This window comes from Mytilus trossulus, chromosome 9 (genome assembly GCF_036588685.1).
Source record: "Mytilus trossulus isolate FHL-02 chromosome 9, PNRI_Mtr1.1.1.hap1, whole genome shotgun sequence".
Classification (NCBI taxonomy): Eukaryota; Metazoa; Mollusca; class Bivalvia; order Mytilida; family Mytilidae; genus Mytilus; species Mytilus trossulus.
Window position 1 is genome coordinate 79,352,535 of NC_086381.1, and position 9,976 is coordinate 79,362,510.

Genomic DNA, 9,976 nt, shown 5'->3' on the forward strand with positions numbered 1-9,976 from the left:
TTAAAATTCAATTCAAGAGAAGTCCGAGTCTGATGTCAGAAGATGTAACCAAAGAAAATAAACAAAATGACAATAATACATAAATAACATCAGACTACTAGCAGTTAACTGACATGCCAGCTCCAGACTTCAACTAAACTGATTGAAAAATTACGTCTTCATCATATAAATATCAGACACGATCCTCCCCGTGAGGGCTTTAGTAGTATACCATCATAACATATATGAGAAGAACATAACCCGTGTCATGTATCAACAAAACACGATACAAGTGATTATATTGAAGGTTAATCTTATTTGCACAAAAATGTAAACCCCGGAGAAGGTTTCTTTGGCAAACTTACGACTGAAACTGTAAGAACACTATGTATCTTCTCGTTTGCTTTATTAATTGAAATCACAATCCTGTCCATCATTTGACCTGTCCCTTAATACGTTTTATTTATCACAGTCTTCTAATGTTTGCATGGTGTTGATAGTAAATTAGTCATTGATATAGAATAGTATATGACTTTTCTTCAAAGGATAATGAATCAAAATTTTATTTCTTGGGATTTCGTTTCGATAATTATAAGGAATCAGTATTTATTTCAGCATACGAATGGTTTCAATTTTAGAAATTTTGTAAATTTGATAGATTGGTATTTAACGTGGTTTTAAAAAGTAAAAAAAAAACAAGCTTTATTGTATTGTCTGTGAACAAATTATACACGATATCGGTCTCTCAGGAGACAAGTAATTCCTATTTGAAAATTTAAAACATCGTGCATAGTAACAGACCGTATTTAATTCAATAGTAATGTAAAACGAATTATATACTAAGTATAATTATAGATCTTCATCCTTAATATTAATTTTCATCTCAAGTTTCAATTTACTCAACGGGAATTAAATCGTCGTATTTATAGTGATATGCTAGACTTTAAAATTAATTTTGGATTACATTTTCCTTATTCAGCTGTCTGTATTATGACAACGTTCTACATTTTCTATAAGGTTTTTATGACTTAATAAGTTTACCAATATTTGAGAAAAAAGAAACATTCTTATAATGTATTTCCCATATATTATTGGAAAGATCATTACTTTCCGTAAATTAGTCCGTATATTTTTCATATATGAGCTTAACAATAATTAAGATAATCATATTGTTTGATAATTCGGACGACTTTCATGGACCACAGCACATTTTAATAAACGAATTCGCATAAATGAGATTTCCAAATAAAGTGATAGGACAATGAATAACAAAATCATAACGAAAAAAAGTGATACAAAGTAGGGAATTTCAATCATTTTGTCATACGTGTTACTAATCATGTGTTAATATTCGAAATAATTTGTTGAGATAGAATATATTTATTTTATGTTATGCATGAAACAGGATACATAAACTTCCGTAGGAAACATAGCAATAATTCGAATCGTAGCGACAACCCTCACGTACATGAATGTTATATGTGCATGGTATAGGCGTTTGACATTTTATATATCAGCAATACACACACAAAGCAACAGACCAATACTTTGAATCAAGCTTCACATAAAATACATAATTTTATTATATAGATACTGCCATAAGAAATAACAGTCAAGTAGCATAAGTTTTTAAATCATAATCTATACTATTTTTTGATTGTGTGTGCAAATCATGTTCTTTATAAAATTTAACAATTGTAACCAATTACAGAAATATTTACGTACATTTATACTAAACATTATTTCCTTATAGCATTTCAGCAATACCGTATAGTCCTGTCTTCCTTGCATGATTGATTTGCCTAACATATTCTGGTGCATGTATTGTACAAATTTTGCTAGAGTAAGTTTAAACTGGAAATGTCTATAAGTCTTCTTTGACATTCAGCAATGATACAGGACATAACAGAATAAAACCTCTAAATAAAACAAAACGCAATCAAAATGAAAAAAAAAACGAAGGACTAGAATCAGGTCAAAACTTAATATGTAGCAAATACCAAGTATTATTTTACTCGTGATTACTTTGTTTTCGTGTTTTTTGTTTGTTTATATTCATTTTGAGTATAGTGTTGGGGTTTGAGGGAAAGATTCAAATGTTTAAGGTATCGTATTTGATAAAAAATGAAATGAAACGACCATTACGAATTAATGCATCTGCAAATATGTTAACGGTACATTAGCTGTTATAATGCGACATTGATATTTTTATTTTCAGAAGCCAAATCTTATAGACTCGACGGTATTTCACCTTTATTTCCTTCTAGTAATATCATTCCGACATAATTATGTTCTATCGATACATAATTATATATGTGGTTAATATAGTTCACATATTAGAGTCACATCATCATAGAACAGATTCAATTTCACTTGCAATGCTAATCGTTATTTCTGATTTGAAATACCATAAATTATCAAATAGAGCTTATAAAAAAAAAGATGTGGTATGATTGCCAATGTAACAACTATCCACAAAACACCAAAATGACACAGACATTAACAACTATAGGTCATCGTTCGGCCTTCAACAATGAACAAAGCCCATACTGCATAGTCAGCTATTAAAGGCCCCGATAAGACAATGTAAAACAATTCAAACGAGAAAACTAACTTGTATAGATTTAAAATTGACTTCATCATGATAGGTCATATTCGATAGTTTAATAATAAATAAGTCATAGAATATTAATTTTCTTTTTATTTCAAGTGACGGTGAAATAAGAGAGAAACATAATATAAAGTTGTAATTGTCTATCTGTAAAAAACAGAAAAATAGTATGCGTGATTGTGTCACTAGAGCAGAATGAGATGATAACAATCATGTATGTACCTGTCCCAAGCCAGGAGCCTGTAATTCAGATGTTGTCGTTTGTTTATGTGTTAGATATAGGAAGATGTGGTGTGAGTGCCATATGGTATGGGCTTTGTTCATTGTGACATGCCGTACGATGACCTTTAGCTGTTAATTTCTTTGTTATCTTGGTCTCTTGTGAAGAGTTGTCTCGTTGACAATCATACCATATCTTCTTTGTTATAGAATATACAATAAAAATGAAAGCCTAGTATGCAATGTAGGTATGCAAATTTTTTTGGCTATCAACGGGAATGCTTGAATATTTTTTTTTATAGTATAACAAGCAATTTGCAAGAGAATTAAGCCATTACAGTGATTTTGTTCTGCAAGTTGCCTAGGTTAGCTGTGGTTCATTTACCTCAACCCATATGCAACCATTTCAATTCGTTTAGAATCAGCATATAATTTGAACCACATGATCAAGCGTTAAATCTTCCTTTCTCTCTATCAAATCAGATCTTTTATTTATTCAAACCATATATATCTGTTGAATACCCTAGATAGACCAACATGACATCATTATTGGTTTCTATATATATCCAATAGTTTTAATCTAATCATCAAGTCTCCCAAACTAAGTAAAATTACTATAACTAAATAAAACGTCAATTAATTTTGTTGAATTGATCCCATTGAGTTCACAAAATTTAAATAAATTTCTTTATCATAAAATTGTCTGTGAATTAATGTTTTATTTTAGCCTCCTTTGAAACAGCACTGATTCCAATTTGATAAATGGATAACACTGATTCACTGACATTACATTATAATTGGTTTTATGATTGATATCGGACCAATCAAAAATATTTCCAACATTCTATATGGTACACACTTCAAAAATGAAACGATATTACCAATTACAAATACATTTATTTCACACCACAATTAATATAAGATGTAATTTATTTTGATTTAAAAGTTTTAATCAACACAACATCTTTGTATGATTGAAATATAGCAACGTAATTGCACATTACAGCTAAATTACAACTCATTGAATATGTATAAATAGTTAGGTGGTTTGAGTGTATTTATAAACACAAAAGGTTTCAAGACGAACAATGATACAATATCGAAGTTTCGATTAAACTTTTTAATTGACATACATTAAAATTTTCAAAGTTATTTATATAAAACACGCGTACTAGGATTACACATGTGTACGCCAGACACATATGTTGTCTATAAACGTGGCTTGGTACTTATTCTTCCCGTCATTATGTTATTCTGCCTTTGTCAATTTGTATAGTCTTGTCATTCGTGTTTGATAATGTGTTTTATTTATATGCCTTTTGTTTATCTTTGTTGATATATTTGCTAGTTTTCATAGTGATTCAGATTATACCACAATGTTGACTGCTGTACCTTTATTTTGAACATTTTTACCCTTACGGCTTTGTTCTAACATCGTTGTCAATAGTGGATTCTTATGCAACGGATCAGCGTTTTCTAATTTTGTCTTCCTTTATATTTCACAATTTGGCAAACTCTTTCAACACTATGATATGCGGAGAAGGCTTGCTCTATACATAGTCTGACAACAGTTTTCTAATGATGCTTATTGATCAGCATATAATAAGTTCAGTCTTTGCTTCAAAAGTTTCTGATTATCTAAAAAAAAATATTCGGTGGACAAAAGAGAACCCTCTACTATAAAAATGAAACACTATTTATAAAACTAAAACGTGGAACTTTCCGCAAACTTTTTATTGACAACAATAATACAGAATCAAACTTACTATTTATAAGGTTGTATGGAAAATAAATGCCATGTGCATTGATAATAAACCTAATTTTACTTGTTATCTAAACCTCGCACTCAAAATAAAATTGTTTATGAATCCGTTATATATATACATAATTGAACGATTAACCTAAAATAGGCGCAATTTGAACCATGACAAGAATATATATCCAGCAGCCACACAGTGTAAACATACATTACGTCCAATCGAACACAACTGATTTGTCAATTAAATTCTAACAAGCAAATTGATTTGACAAAATTGCAAACAACAATGTCTGCGTAATTAATTGCCAAATAAGGTATAGAGAGAAACGTTCATTTGTATTCACTTTTCTTTCAATAGATTACAAATAGCATGACAAATACATACCTGAGTTAACGCAATGAAAACATCATTTGCGTTTGATTCATACCAATCGAACATCTCACATCAGAAACACTCAATGTCTAATTAATTATCAAAGGTACCAGGCTTATAATTTGATAACGCCAGACGCATTTATAAACAAGTATAAAGTTGAAGAGCATTGATAGGTAATATATGTCTGTGATACGAAAATCCTTAGTTTTTTTAAAATAATGCATACTTTGCAAACAGCGAATTTATGAACAATATGAATTCATTGATATTCATGTCAACATCGATGTGATGCCTACTGGGCTGGTGATACACTTTGGGACAAAACTTCCACCAGTAGTGGCATCGACCCAGTGGTGTAAAAAGTTATCAAAGAAACGAGGCGTATTATTAGTTACATAGTGTGCTAGTGACTTAATACGGTATATATGGGGTCAGTAAATTCCATCTGGGGTGAGAGCGATATATACCGTATTAGGTCACTAGCACACTATGTAACGAATTATCTTAACTATCTTAACGTGTGAAATTTAGACCTATCAAAATGAACAAGTCGTCAATACTCTAAGCATTAAGAAACAACTTCCATTTATCTTATAAAAACAGATATCAACAACCAATAGCAACTTGTTAGGTTTAAATGTGTTTTATGAATTTATTTCATTCTTAATCATCAATTTCGTCGTCTGTTGAAACCTTTACGTTTTTTTTTCAGATCCATTTTGATTTATGAAGGTACGTAACACTACTACTTATCGTGTATGAAATAAGCCCCGCCTCCCTTCTACCTGTTATTGAATATAAAGGGACGTAACACCACTACTAACCGTGTATGAGATAAGCCCCGCCTCCCTACTAACCTAATATCAATTAAACACGGTCTCCATGAGGGCGTTTTTAACCAATCACATTGTTAGAAATGTATAGGAGGTAAGATAAAAGTTGATACACCAGACGCGCGTGTCGTCTTCACCAGAAATACTCAGATGAAAATAATTAAGAAGACAAACAAGTCCAAAGTTTGAGAGCATATAAAACCGGATCGATGCACGCACACGCACCCAGTAAGGTAAAGACTCATACAACCAACAAAGTGCGAATGAAAGAAAACTTAAGGGAAACATGTAATGTATAAAAAAAGCTTCATAAAAACTTAATGCATCATGGATATTTTGTGAAGCAGATACTGAATATATTTTAAAAAGTATTGGTAAAAGTAAGCCGAAACGTTTTTTTTGCCAAAACCATGTCTCATTATGTGTTTGGCCATGCAATCGATTAGGTTGTAACAGTCATAGTATCATCTGCAATTTATTATTTATTGTATACAATTAGAAATGTTTACTACATACGCGTACGCAATAGCAGTATTGCTTTTCATGTGATGCCAATTTTGAATACAACATTACAATCGTCTTCTTATTCATCGATTATGGTACCGAGATGACTGATGTTGCCAAAAACAAAGAATATTAGACCGGCGAAGCAGTTTTCTAATTTTAATTTTTGGAAGGATGAATCAATGCTGCCAGATCAGCATATATCGATGAGTGATGCAAAGAAGTTTATTTTTTTAAATACCAGCATTTAACATTAAGCAAATCCAACTTTATTGATCTTCTTCTTGATTTATCAAATATTTGATGTTTTGTTTAGAATTACCACAAGACAAAAATTCCCGCTGTGGATACATGATTATTGTTTCATTTATGTTATCATTGTTTGTTTTCTAAGTATATCTCTCGATTTCTAATACATTTCGTCTTGTCGAAGTTGATCTATTTTCTGTTGATGTTAAAACTTACATCATTATTTCTACTTTTTTTTTAAAGGATCGCATCTTACTGGTTTTTTATCTGAAAAGTTCTGCTGTTCTATTTTTATCTCTCATCTTACTGAAGAAAAAAAACAAGACTAAAACAATAAATAATAGGAATTGTCAGTACAATTAAAAATAGAAAGATATCATCCCTAGTTCAACCTGCGGTCACCATTTATATACACATGTCAATTTCACACGAGTTTGACTAAACATAACAATAGTCTAAAAGATCTTGAACATATTTCCTAATTAGATATTGAAGCTTTGTCTGATTCTATAACGAACAGAACAAGAAGAATGTATATTCATAGAATTTGGGAGGAATCTACTTTGTGTATGTGCAGACCTATCAGATTACATTTAAGTTTAAAAAAGTTAATGCGTTCTGGTATGCAACTAATAGCAAATTGCCTTATTTCATTATATCTTATTGACTTCAACCTTAACATTTACCGTTTGATAAATCATTTCATAGATTTTGGTTCCTCAATGGTTCGTATTTATTTGCCCTTTTCACAAGTGTGAGTCGAGCGTCACTACATCTTTTGTAAACAAAGCACGTGTCTGGCGTACACAATTAAAAATGTGATATACTTTTTCATTTTATTTTCCTTAAACTAAACTTCTACTAAATTAGGCGGTTAGTTTTCACGTTCGAATTGTTTTACATTTGTAATTTTTTGGGCCTTTCTTAGCTGACTATGCGGTAAGGGCGTTGCTCATTGATAAAGGCCATACGGTGGCCTATAATTGTTAATGTCTGTGTCATTTGTTTGCTTATGAAGGGTTGTCTCATTAGCACAAATACAACATCTTTTTTATATTATACACATTTAATACAATTTTTTATTCGCACAATACTTTTTTTTCAATAAAGATGCGAAACAACATTATGTTTGTGGTAAAATACATCAGATATTTCTGTGGACTAAAACATCAAAAGAAAGCACAGTAAGGGAATCACTTGAATATAATTTGAACGAAATGAGGTTGTTTGTTTATCATTAACAACATATCAATGAAATTTGTTATCAACAAACCAATTTTGACTTAAAAAGATACAACTTGAACGTCTGACGTTAGAAGGACAATCCCCTTTGACTTGTAAATTCACACAGTTTCTATTCAGACACTGTAGAATCACAGAAAACAGTGCAACCCCCCTCCCCCCCCAAAAAAAAAAACATCGTTGAAAATTAGTATCTACAAAATCAAACAAAAGCTTTATCAGCAAACTAATCAGAAGATTGGCTATATGTGTTTTTTTTTTTTTTATCAAATAAGTTATAGTTGTTGGCCTTTCATTAATTTTGGTTTTGGTTTTCATAGACAAAATTTGAAACTGACATACATGATGTAAGACATTTCTTGGAATCAGGAATATCATTATAAGTAGTTGGAATCACATTGCTGCAATTGTAAACAAATATTTATCGGTAAAGATGTTAATTTATGAAATGGTTGTTGGAATTAAATCCAATGATGAAAGAAAGTGTATGAAAAAAATATGTAGTTCTCAGTTAACAAATCAAAATTTGGGAATACATCTTGATATGCGTTATCATGTTTATACTGATGCTTTATAACTACAGTGGAGTCTATAATCTATCTAAAAATTATATAATTCTATAGCACCAACCATATGAAATGACATTTTCCATTGATTTCGATTAGTTCTTTCATCAAAGACATTATGTTTCTATATGTTGTTTTCATGGGTCAAAATGTCACCTCTCAGCACCTAATAACTAAATCCGGTGTTAAGATATTCAATACACGGAACATTACTCTATAAGTAATGCTTTTATATATTGTGTCTAAAGTCTAATCGCATACTATAAGTCTTCATGTAGTGTTGCTACTCCGACAAGTTAAATGATATGGACAATTTCGGACAGACAGTAATCTCTTCAAACATCGTAAGAATTCGGTCAATTGGCAAGTATAGGTTTCGGAATCACTTTTTATATCATAAAAAATTGACAGTTACAAAGTGTTTGTACTGTTACGTATTTAGGAGCTTCATTGTTCAGTTCGATAATTGTGTTTAATTATTTCTCTATTTCTGATCATACATTTACCATATGTCCTATTGTATGTCAGCCAATATAAATATTACATGTAGATCCTTTATTTGAAAGCATTTTATGCAAATGAGTTTTAATAAAAAAAAAAGGTCTATATGTCGTAAACGAATTGACAATCGCCAAAAAAATTGGTAAAAATACAGAGAAAATGTTTCCTAGTTTGTGGATTTTTTTTTTATTGTATATTTAATACAAATATGCGTGAGCTATGTTTCACGAGGTATCATATATTTATTATTACACAAAGTAATACGCTTTTTAAACATGCATGGACACATGGATTCGAAATTGGTCACCTTAGGATAACTCCCAATTGATACGATATTCCCGTGCTTACATTTCCTATCATGATGTTCTTGATAGAGGGTTGATGCTCACAAGGAAGCTATTACACCAGCAGTTCCAAATGGTGAAGTTGAAATCATCCCTTCATAAATTTTAATGACGCCATCACGAGTTGGTTGACCGTTATGGAATAACCGTTTCACTAATGATTTCGGATATGTTCCGTACGTAGTAACTTAAATCCCTTTCCCATTTCATGAATGTGACCTACCGAATTAGACTATTTACCGGATTTGTTATAAAATAAGCAAAACAACGGATGCATCATGTGGACCAGAATATGCTTGCCCTTCTGGAGCACCTGAGATCACCCCTATTTTTTGGTGGGGTTCCTTTTACTTATTCTTTAGTTTAATATGTTGTGTCATGTGTTCTTTTGTTTGTCCGTTTGCCTTCTTTCATTTTAAGCCAGTCGTTTCCAGTTTATTTTCGATTGTTTGAATGTACCTCTGGTATCTTTCGTTCCTCTTTTATAATCAAGTTTTTTATCATTATGACATGTTTCTGACTGGTTTTTATTATAAGTTGAAAAACAATTATCAAGATTCCAAAGCAATTTTGAACAATATTTTTTTCATTAACTGTCGGTATATTACTGTAACTATTATTCTATAATTTGAAGAAGCATGACCGCGATTCACGCAATCAAAATAAAGTATTACAATTGTTCATGTGTATATCAAGCATAATTATCGTTTGTATCTCCTGGTCAATTTAGTCTTCTGGTCTAATAACTCCAATATATTCGACTGGTTTCATTACACTAGTTATGAATAACTTA